This window comes from Aotus nancymaae, unplaced genomic scaffold (assembly GCF_030222135.1).
Source record: "Aotus nancymaae isolate 86718 unplaced genomic scaffold, 86718_ANA_hifiasm-v0.15.2.pri h1tg000057l, whole genome shotgun sequence".
Taxonomy (NCBI): domain Eukaryota; kingdom Metazoa; phylum Chordata; class Mammalia; order Primates; family Aotidae; genus Aotus; species Aotus nancymaae.
This window is the reverse complement of record NW_026988471.1, coordinates 19,374,676-19,386,092: the sequence shown is the minus strand read 5'-3', so window position 1 is coordinate 19,386,092 and position 11,417 is coordinate 19,374,676. Positions and strand designations below refer to the sequence as shown.

Sequence of the window (11,417 nt, the reverse complement as noted above, 5' to 3'; positions counted from 1 at the left end):
TCTGCCCGCGTTGGCCTCCCAAAGTGCTGGGATTACAGGCATCAGCCACTGCACCCAGCTGGTTCAATAGATACTATATATATATGTGTGTGTGTGTGTGTGTGTGTGTGTGTGTGTGTGTGTGTGTGTATCCTGTTTGGAGAATATATACAGTTTCAAATTTATTGATTGTATTTCTCAGGATTCTGTATCCTTACTTACTCGGAGTCTGTTTGACTGGTCATTTCTGAGAGAGGATGTTAAAGTGTCCCACTCTGATGATGGTTTTGTCAAATTCTTCTGGAGGATGTTTGGTGCCAGTCCTGGGTGAGGGTCCCAGCAGTCTCTGTCCTGGCCTTACAGAGGTGCTGAGGCTCCCAGGAGGATGTCACACCACATAAGGCAAAGGAGCTGCCCCGGCAGGAAGCAGGAAGGTGCTGCTCACAGGACTGGGCTGTCTCTGGCTTCTGTCTCGGGGTTTATTCTCCAAACTCACTTTTAAAATGTGGTATTTTTGGTGTCTTAAGCCATTGCTTTCGTGGAAGAGCTTGGCCTCAAGGGCATGGGCACCAGGTGGGTGCATCTGGGATTCCCCTCCAGCTGCAAGGGAAAGGAGCAGAAGGCCCTGCCCACAGACAGGAGTGTCGATGGCTTGTCAGCAGGCTCCACCTGCCACAGAGCCAGGGCCCTGGAACACCTGTGTTTCTTGGATGGGCGTCAGTTCTCTCTGGGCTCCTGCCAATCAGGCCAGCAAAGTTTGGGGGTTTGTTTTCCCTGTAGCCAGTCAAGCTCAGACAACGCTCTTCTCAGCAAGCCTGACCTCTTCGGCTTTTCAAGACCTCAGCATTTATTCTCAGGCCTCTTCATGCTCGTGACTGTGGGAGAGGGCCAGGCAGGAGAGATGCATGACTAGTTGGGGCCACATGAGTGAGGCATAGGAACTCCTCAAAAAACTCTTGCTTTGAAAGATAGGGCACTGAATCAGGAAGTGGAGGGCAGAGGTGGGGACTAGAGGATGTGGGTGCGGCAAAGGCTGGAGAACTGGTTTCCTTGGGGCAGCAGAGTGAGCAAGGGTGACAGCCGGATACCCAGGAGAAAGTAGAGGATGAGCCAGTGAGAGTCAAGAAAGCACTTGGTGAAAGACAGAAAGCTTTGCCCTAAGATCAGGAATAAGACAAGATGCCCGTTTCTGCCGCTTCTATGCAACATTGTACTGGAAGTTCTAGCCAGAGAAACTAGGCAAGAAAAAAAAGAAAAAAAGACAGCTAGGCAGTAAAAGAAGCAGTAGAGTCATCTTTGTTTGCAGGTGACATGATCTTATATGTAGATGATCCTAAAGAATCCACAAAAAAACTGTTACAGCTAGAAAATAAAAAATAAAAAAAACTTATAGCTAATACATGAATTTGACAAAGTTAAAGGATACAATGTTAACACAAAAGTCAGTTGTATTTCTATATACAGCACAAAAGGAAAATCAAGAAAATATTTCTATTTACAATAGCACCAAAACCAATAAAATAATTAGAAATGAGTTTAACAGAGGGAGGGGAAGACTTGAATATTGAAAACTAAATAACATTGCTGAAAAAAATTAAATAAAATTTAAGAAAATAAAAAGACATTCCATGTTCATGGATTAGAAGACTTAATATTGTTAAAATGGCAATAATCTCCAAATAGAACTACAGATTTAATGCCAGGCTTATCCAAATCCCAATGGGATGTTTTTACAGAAATGGAAAAGCTAATCCTAAAATTTATATGGAATTGCAAGGGACACTGAATAGCCAAAGCAATCTTCAAAAAGAAGAGAAAAGTTGGAGGACTTACACTTCCCCATTTCAAAACTCACTACGAAGTTACAGTAATCAAAACAGTGTGGTACTGGCACAAGGATAGACATATAGATCAATTAAATGGACTTAAGAGTCCAGATATAAACTCATACACCTGTGGCACTTGATTTATGACAAGGATGCCAAGACCATTCTATGCAGACAGAATAGCCTCCCAACAAATGGTATTGAAGGGGACATCCACATGTAAAAGAATGAAGTCAGAGGCGAGGTGTGGTGGCTCATGCCTGTAATCCCAGCACATGGGGAGGCTGAGGTGGGCAGATCACTTGAGGTCAGGAGTTTGAGACCAGTCCGGCCAACATGGTGAAGCCCCGCCTCTTCTGAAAAGACAAAAATTAGCTGGGCATGGTCATGGGTGTCTGAGCTGAGATCATGCAACTGCACTCTAGCCTGGGTGATGGAGCAAGACTCTTGTCTCAAAAAAAAAAAAAGAAAAAGAAGAATGAAGTTGCACCCTATCTCATACCATATGCAAAAATTAACATAAATCAAAGACCTAAATATAAGAGCTCTTACTATAAAACTCTTAATAAAAAATATAGGGTTAGTCTTCATGACCTTAGATTTGGCCATGGATTATCAGATATGACACTAAGAGCACAAGCATCCAAAAATAAAAATAAAATAAAATAAATTGATGAATTTATCAAAACTAAAAACTTCTGTGCTTCAAAGGACAACAGCAAGAGGGTGAAAGACAACACACAGAATAGGAGATAATGTTTGCAAACCACATATCCTTTAAGGATCTAGTGTCTAGAATATATAAGGAACTCCTACGACTCAACAACAAATAATCCAATTTAAAAATTGGCCGAGGACTTAAACAGGCATTTCTTCAAAGAAGATAGGCAAAGGGACAACAAACACATGAAAATATGTTCCGTGTCTTTTTGTCCGACATCTTAGCGAGGCTGCAGTAATCACGGATGCTCTCTGAGCTTCGCAATGCCACCCAAGGACAACAACAAGAACAAAGACACCGGGAAGTCATCCAGGAAACACAAAGACCCGGTGAGCAAACCTGGGGCCAAGGCCAAAGCCAAGAAGTGCTCCAAAGACAAAGCTCGGGACAAGCTCAATGACTTAATCTTGTTTGACAAAACTACGTATCACAAAAGTCTGTAAGGAAGTTCCCAGCTGCAAACTTATAACCCCAGCTATGGTTTCTTTCTTTTTTTTTTTAATTATATTTGGGCTCTGGGGTGCATGTGCATATCCTGCATCCTGCAGGATTGTTGCATAGGTTCATACATGCCATGGTGATTTGTTCCCCCCACCCCCACCTCTGTCGCCTACGTCAGGCATTTCTCCCAGTGTTATCCCTCCCCATCCTCCCCGCCCTGCCTCCCGCTGTCCCTCCCCTCCTTCCCCAACCTAGCCCTGTGAGTGTTGTTCCCTTCCCTGTGCCCAAGTGTTCTCATTGTTCATCACCTGCCTATGAGTGAAAACATGTGGTGTTTGGTTTTCTGTTCTTGTGTCAGTTTGCTGAGAATGATGTTTCCAGTTTCATCTATGTCCCTACAAAGGACACGACCTCATCTCTTTTTATGGCTGCATAGTATTCCATGGTGTACATGTGCCACATTTTCTTTGTCCAGTCTATCATTGATGGGCATGTGGGTTGGTTCCAGGTCTTTGCTATCGCAAACAGCACTGCAATGAACATACCTGTGCATGTGTCTTTATAATAGAGCGATTTATAATCATTTGGGTATATACTCAGTAACGGGATTGAACCCCAGCTATGGTTTCTGAGAGACTGAAGATTCGAGGCTCCCTGGCCAGGGCAGCCCTTCAGGAGATCCTCAGTAAAGGACTTATCAAACTGGTTTCAAAGCACAGTGCTCAAGTAATTTACACCAGAAATAACAAGGGTGGAGATGCTGCAGCTGCCGGTGAAGATGCATGAACAGGTCCAACCAACTGTACATTTGGAAAATAAAACTTTATTAAAGTAAAAAAAAATGCCCAATGAAATCATTAGTCAGAAATATGCCAATCAAAACCACAACGAGATACCCATGTAAATCCATTCAAATGGCTAGATTTTTTTTTTTAAGAAAAATAACAAATGTTGGTGAGGATGTTGAGGAACTGAAACCTTCATACCCTGCTCTTAGGAAGATAAAATGGTGTGGTCATTATGGAAAATTATGTGATGATTCCTCAAGAAGTAAAATGGAATTACTGTATGACCCAACATTCCACTCCTGGGTATATGCCCCAAAGAATTGAAGACAGGGATTCGAACAAAACTCATGCAAGAATGCTCCTAGAGGCACTATTCGCAATAGCTTAAAGGTGGAAACAGCATCAACATCCATCAACAGAAGAACGAATCGACAAGTTGTGGTCTATCCATCTAACAGGGTGTTGTTCAGTCATAAAGATCAGCCCTAAAGTATTATTAGCGCAAGAAGTAGTGACACACGCTAGGACATGGATGAACCTTGAAAACATTCAGCTGAGTGAAAGAAGCCAGTCACAAAAGACCATACATTTAGGATGCCATTTATACGAAATACCTAGAAGAGGTAGAATTAGAGAGACAGAAGAAGGCAGGTAACCGGTTGCCAGGGGCTGGGAGTCGGGGGAGAGGCGTGACTACCGGTGGGTATAGGTGTTCCTTTGGGAGTGATGAAATGTTCTGGAAGTCGATAGTGACGAGGGTTGTACAACATTGTAAATATACTGAACATCAATGAATTGTACTTTTTAAAATAGTTTAAAATGGCTAAAATGGTAATTTTTTTTTTTTTGAGATGGAGCCTCACTCACACTGTCGCCCGGGCTGGAGTGCAGTGGCACAGTCTTGGCTGACTGCAATCTCCGCCACCCAGGTTCAAGTGATTCTCCTGCCTCAGCCTCCCAAGTTGCTGGGATTACAGGCCCCCGCCAGCACACCCAGCTAATTTTTTGTATTTTCAGTAGAGACTGGGTTTCACCATGTTGGCCAGGCTGGTCTTGAACTCCTGACCTCGTGATTCGCCCACCCCGGCCTCCCAAAGTGCTTATCCATTCATTAGGCATGAGCCACTGTGCCTAGTCAAAATGGTAAATTTTATGTTATGTGCATTTTACCACCACCACTACCAAAAACAAAGTTTACCTAGGACATGATGGAAACAAAGAAGGTGGCCTTGCCTGCCAGGCCGAGGCCATGGAGTCATTGACGATGAGGAGCAGGGGGCAGCATGGGAGGCCTGAAGACTGTGCAGGATGGAAGGCGTGAAGCAAGTGGGGGGTGTCACCTGTGTCTGTAGTTGATGCTGAAATCCTGGTGAGGAGAAGCTGGGGAGCCAGGCTTCCCAGGCTTGGGAAGCTCGTGTGTGTTTGTGCATTTCCTGTGAATAATATGAGCTGGGACTTGTCTTTCTTGGCTGCATTTAAACTGAAGACAAATTCTCCCCTGGTTTGGCAGGAAACATTTGAAGCTATTGCCAAGACATCTGTTTCATCGTTCTTGGCAACAAAAGGCATCCTGAGAGACAGACTCCAGGCTGGAACTGGGAACATCCATGATTCTTTTTCCTTTTCTCCCATGGGACTTTAAACGGATGCTCCCAACCTCAAGGAGCCTGGGCTGCAGAGAATCTGGCGTCTAGGAAGAGAAATGAGTCGAGGTGGGGATGGGAGGGAAGGTAGCGCAACCAAGTGAGGCCCAAGAATATCCTGAAAACCCAGACTCTGCGGCATAGTCTCTCTCGGGGGATGAGGATGGGAGCATCGCCCCTCCTTTGTGACCTGCTTGGCTTCTGACATGAAGAAATTGGGGAAACTGGTCCAGAAGAAAGAACATGGGTGTTGGTGTCAGACAGGCTGGGTGTGAATCCCAGCTTGCTCACTCTCTAAGTCACTTTGGGCTAGTCTCTGCGCTCTCATCTGTAAAGAGTAAACCATGTCTGCTCCACATTTGTCGTTGCAATTAAGGGAGGCGCTCACATGAAACATGAGCAGAGCCTCGTTCACTGGAGGGGCTCCCAGAATCCTCCAGGAAATTGGGCTGAGAGGCCACTGTGCCAGGCCCACCGTCCCTGGAACTGAGTCGATCTGTCTCTAACATGAGAGGGCTGGATGCCAACTTTCTGTAATCTCCTGACAGAGAACTCCATACCCAAGGCTGTCCCCGGCAGGCTTTAAGAGCAGGCCGCTTCTACAGGGGCTGGGAGAAGCAGAATGTGGTGTGCAGACCAGAAAGTTACTGATTCTGCAGCTGAGGGGTGAATGACCACTGAAGTGTAGACGGCCTCTTTGACCATCCCCGAGGCTCCATGGGGAATGTGCAAAAGAGGTATCCTCAGCTACACTGCAGCTCCTGCCTTCCAGAACCTCCCCTGAGTTTCTCAGACCTTAAAGTCTGATTAATTGTTATTTCAATATTTAAACATCATCAAGACCACTTGTAGTTAATTTCCATAAAGGGAATCTGCAGGCCCCACTCATTTGGGATATTGGGGACCTTTCGAGGGCAGGGGTCTTGGAGGGCCTTCTGGGAAGCAGCGGACTGGGTTTCCCCTGAGCTCCAGCACCTTCGGGACCCAGTGTGGACCCGCTGTGCATCATGTATAGCTGTCTCTATTTTAGGGAGATGAAGTGATTTGGGCGAGATGCTTACATAGCTGGGAAGTGGCTGAGCCAGAGTTAGAACCCATCTCTGGAAGGCCACATAGGACCTGGGTTCCCGTTAACAGTCTACTGAGTAGGCCAAGCATGGTGGCTTCCGTTGTTTTATTTTATTTTTTGAGGCAGAGTCTCACTCTGTCCCCAGGCTGGAGTGCAGTGGCGCGATCTCGGTTCACTGCTATCTCCGCCTCCGGGGTTGAAGCAATTCTCCTGCCTCAGCCTCCCGAGTAGCTGGGACTATAGGCAAGCGGCACCATGCCCAGCTAATTTTTTTTTTGTATTTTTAGTAGAGACGTGGTTTCACCATGTTGGCCAGGATGGTCTCGATCTCTTGACCTCGTGATTCGCCCGCCTCGGCCTCTCAAAGTGCTGGGATTACAGGCGTGAGCCACCGCGCCCGGCCCATTATTTTTTTAGAAAAGGTTTATGGAGGCCAGGAACGGTAGCTCACGCCTGTAATCCCATTACTTTGGGAGGCCGAGGTGGGCGAATCACGAGGTCAAGAGATCGAGACCATCCTGGCCAACATGGTGAAACCCCGTCTCTACTAAAAATACAAAAAAAAAATTAGCTGGGCGTGGTGCCGCTTGCCTGTAATCCCAGCTACTCAGGAGGCTGAGGCAGGAGAATTGCTTGAACCCGGGAGGCGGAGGTTGCAGTGAGCGAGGTCGCGCCACTGCGCTCCAGCCTGACGCCTGGTGACGGAGTGAGACTCTGTCTAAAAAAAAAATAAAGAAAAAAGAAAAGCTTCATGGAGATATAATTCATGTACCATATAATTCACTCACTTAAGATGTACAGTTCAATAGTTTTATTATATTTACAGAGTTGTACAAATGCTACCACAATCAATTTTATATTTTCATCACCTCTAAAAGAAACCCTATACACCTGAGCTATTACACCCGAATCTCTCTATCCCCCCACCTTAAGCAATAACTAATCTACTTTCTCTCTCTATTTGCCCATTCTGGACATTTCACATAAATGGAATAATATACTATGTGGATTTTGGTAATTCTGACTTCTCTCACCCAGCATACTGTTTTCAGGGTTCATCCATGTTGCAGCATGTTATCAGTAGACCTGGTCACTCCTTTCTAGGGCTGAATAACAATTAGTAGCATAGCTTTACCACATTTTGTTTATCCATTCATTAGTTAAGAAGCTTTTGGCTTTTTTCCCCCTTTCGGCCATCATGAATAATGTTGCTATGAACATTTATGCACAAGTTTTGGTGTGAACCTGTGTTGCTCTTTCTCTTGGATATATACCTAAGAGTAGAGTTACTGGATTATATGGTGATTCTGTGTTTAACTTTGTGAAGAACTTCCAGACAGTTTTCCAAAGTAATTATACCATTTGATATTCCCATCGGCATTGTATGAAGATTCCATTTCTCCACCTCCTCCCTAATGACTGTTAATATCTGTGTTTTTGGTGGTGGCCATCCTTATGAATGTGAAGTGACAGCTCATGGTGGTTTTGATTTGACTCTGATGACTAATGATGTTGAGCATCTTTTTTGATGCTTATCAGCCATTTGTGTATCTTTTTTGGAGAAATGTCTATTTAGGTCTTTTGCTCCTTTTTCTATTGTGTTGTCTTTTTATTATTGAATTTTAAGAGCTTCTTAAGTATTGTTGATAAACCTGATCAGGTATATAATTTACAAATATTTTCTCCCATTCTGCGGGCTGTCTTTTCACTTTCTTGATAGTGTCCTTTGAAGCACAAAAGTTTTAAATTTTGATGAACTCCAGTTTATCTAGTTTTTCCTCATGGGCTTGTCCTTTTGGTGTCATCGACTTCCCAGTTTTTAAAAACAATATTTAACATAGACAAATGTGACCACCAAAACAGCCAACAGATTTCACAAACTGTACACAAAATGAGCGGTCATGAGGACTTGAGAATCTGTTAAAGAGCTGTTGATGTTTGGGTTTTTTTCAAGCTCACACTTAAAAAACTTCTTTATTATACTCCACTTTATTCCAAAAATAATTTGATGCCACTTTTGAAAATTTGAATAAGACAAAAAGATGCCATAAATAAAGAACTCTGAGCAAAATAAAAGTATGCATCTTGAGATGAATCCGAAGGTAAAGTCAGTGCCTAGAATTACATACACAGAGCTTCCTAGTGACCAAGGCAAAGAGGAAAATACAGTTATTTATTAATATGAGATTTGCAGGCTTATGACATAAAAACACATCTATAGTTTAGAGGAGGCGTTGCTCTTCCTGGCATGGAGGCCAGAAATAAATTCCCCCCCCATGGCCCCTCCTAAAGGGAGAATGTGTTTGAATTTATCAGTTGGAAGAAAGCAGGTCTTGCTCTCTTGTAGTGATAAATTCAAGCACATGGATGACGTCCCTGATAACCTATCTTCTCACAGCCCAATTTCCTTTTTTTTGTATTTCCAAAGCCACATCTGTCTGTCTTCCTGCTAACAATTTTCCCACACACGCAATTGTCCTTGCTGTAGTAATATTTCAAAAATCACAAATACGAACACCTCGCTTCCCTTCTTGAAATTCTTCAGTAACTCCCAGCTTCTCTGATAAAATCCAAACTCTTCAACATAACTTACAAGATAGCTTATTTAGTATTTATTTATTCATTTATTTATTTTGAGACAGAGTCTCACTCTGTTGCCCAGGCTGGAGCACAGTGGTGCAAGCTCGGCTCACTGCAACCTCTGCCTCCCTGGTTCAAGTGATTCTCCTGCCTCAGCCTCCCGAGTAGCGGGGCTACAGGCATGTGCCACCACGCTCGGCTAACTTTTTTTGTATTTTTAGTAGAGACGGGGTTTCACTGTGTTAGCTAGGCTAGTATCAATCTCCTGACCTCATGATCCACCCGCCTCAGCCTCCCAAATTACTGGGATTGCAGGCGTGAGCCACCGAGCACAGAAGCCCTTGGTTTTGGACACTTCCCCACCCCGGACCCCTGCTTGCCAGTGCCTTCACTTTGAAACCGTATATTAATCTGTTCTCATGCTGCTAATTAAGACACACCTGAGACTGGGTCATTTATAAAGGAAAGAGGTTTAATGGACTCCCAGTTCCACAGACCTGGGGAGGCCTCATAGTAATGGCGGAAGACAAAAGAAGAGCAAAGGGACGTCTTACATGGCAGCAGGCAAGAGTGAGCTTGTGCAGAATTTCCATTTATAAAATCATCAGATCTCATGAGACTTACTACCACGAGAACGGTACAGGAAAGAACGGCCCCCATGATTCAATTGCCTCCCACTGGGTCCTACCCACAACATGTGGGAAGTATGGGAACTACAGTTCAAGATGAGATTTGGGTGGGGGTCACAGCAAACCATATCAAACCCTCAAACCCTCAGTCAGATCTGTGTTCTCTTAGTTTACTCACACTTCTAACAAGCATGTGTGTTTTTCCAAGATGACAGCTGATTAGAAGCACCAAATTAAAATGGCAACGAGTTGCTACAGATAGAATATTGATACTGATGGTTTATTAGTATGGATGAAATTGAAAAGTTATAAAAAGAAAATCTAGATACTCAGTAAGGGGAATAATCTGAAACTGATTAGTGCAAATACAAAGCCTTCTGCTTAGCCAATCACCCTAAAGATCAGCGTATTATGCGATATGGTAGAATCTGCACCTTTCACAATGATAAAGCTAAGGATTAACTATTTTTATTGTACTCAGTTGCAAGGAGGCATGAAAATATGCAGTACTGTTTAGAATCATTTTCTTATACACTAGTTAATGTAAAACAAATATTTAAATATTAGTACTTAAATTAATAAAATATTAGTTAAAAAGAAAATTTCGCTCTCCAAAACAGTGCCCTCTCGTAGGATTCATTAACTGAAGTCTCACTCCAGAGGGAAAGAATGACCACCCCACCCTCAAATTCTCTGCACTGATTTTTAAAAGAATAAAAGATTTTTGAAATACAAGAGAAATATATATTTATTATGAAAATACAGATAAACCCAAAGAAAAAGACTTACATACAATCTCACTTTTCAAAAATAGCTACTCACATTTTGAAAGCTTTTTCTTCTGTGTTTTCACTGTCTATACATATGTATATGATTTTTTTAACAAAAATGTTGCTGATTTACAGTTTTTGTGGACTTGCTTCCACATGTCATGAGGATTTTAATGTAGAAAATACGATCAACATCACCATCTGAATGTCCACAGTCAGTGCTATTTTATGGCTGGCTGTTCTGTGTGTTACACAACCGTCTGTTGAACATTTGGGTTATTTCAGATTTTTCTGCTCCTCCTCTGATTCTGGGCCCCATGGTGACTTCGTGGCTGATGCTGGAACCATTCTCTTTGGTTTGCTGGGTTCTCTGTGACTTGAAAGCATGATACATCTCCTGCTAGGGCTGCTGCAACTTGTGATAATGGAGCTTTGTGGTTTAATGAGAACAGGGCTCTATTAATCCCTCTTTGTCTGACCTCAGCCAACCTCGCCCTCAGTGGAAGCAGGATTCTTAGGCCCTTGGGACCCTATTGAGCTGTTGTCATAGTGATTAGTGCCAGGGGCAGGGTCACTGGGCCAGTGTCCCTAACCAGAACATCTCTGTCTTAATGACAACCGTAGATCATGGTTGTTCATTTTCAAGCGTGCCAAGAAAAGGGACTAACAGGCTGCAAGCCTGCATTTGGTCCGACTGCACAGAGGCTGGGCTGTTGAAGCTTTCTGAGGCCTGGCATTACTCTCCCCAGGAAAGAAGCTTAGCTGACTTGGCCAAAGAGCCCCCAAGGGTCCCCCTGGGACAACTCTTAGGCCCCTGAGGGCTGGCATCTGGAATCAGCTCCCATTGCTGTAACTAAGGCTTGCAAGGAACCCAGGCAGACAGACTGCCTGTGACTTCACAGAGTGGAGCTTCTTGTCACTTGATGGCAGGGCTGAAAGAACCTTGGAGATTATCAGGCCTGTCTCCCTCT

General features: G+C 43.8%; 1 pseudogene; it reads left to right on the top strand.

The window, feature by feature from the left end:
* The first annotated feature begins 443 nt into the window (after positions 1–443).
* Positions 444–4,597, top strand: LOC105717927 (small ribosomal subunit protein eS25-like; annotated as a pseudogene).
* Positions 4,598–11,417: the final 6,820 nt, after the last annotated feature.